The 336-nt window shown below is 53.3% G+C and overlaps 1 pseudogene; it reads left to right on the top strand.

The window, feature by feature from the left end:
- LOC136835108 (5S ribosomal RNA) lies at positions 1–118 on the top strand (annotated as a pseudogene).
- The last annotated feature ends 218 nt before the right edge of the window (positions 119–336 follow it).

Below are 336 nucleotides of genomic sequence, written 5' to 3'. Positions count from 1 at the left end.
CCAACTTTCCATACCATTTTGAAAGCACCGCTTCTCCTCCGATCAGCGAAGTTAAGCAGCGTTGGGTCTGGTCGGTACTTGGATGGGTGACCGCTTGGGAACACCAGATGCTGTTGGCGTCTGATTTTATTAGCTGGTCCGCTGGTATAGTGGTTCGTGTCGTGGCATGTCACTCAGATGTCGCAGGGGGGTTCGCGTTTCCCCCAAGGCGATGATAAATCACTTGCACTGTATCGTGATCAGTTACTGCCGCAGTGTGGGGTCCGCTGCGGTGGGAGGTTGGAACCAACGTTCTTTGGAAGCTTGAGGAATTTCAAGTCAGTGGCCCCTTTGGTG

This window comes from Macrobrachium rosenbergii, chromosome 54, assembly GCF_040412425.1.
Source record: "Macrobrachium rosenbergii isolate ZJJX-2024 chromosome 54, ASM4041242v1, whole genome shotgun sequence".
In the NCBI taxonomy this organism is placed as follows: domain Eukaryota; kingdom Metazoa; phylum Arthropoda; class Malacostraca; order Decapoda; family Palaemonidae; genus Macrobrachium; species Macrobrachium rosenbergii.
This window is presented reverse-complemented; position numbering and strand designations above follow the sequence as displayed.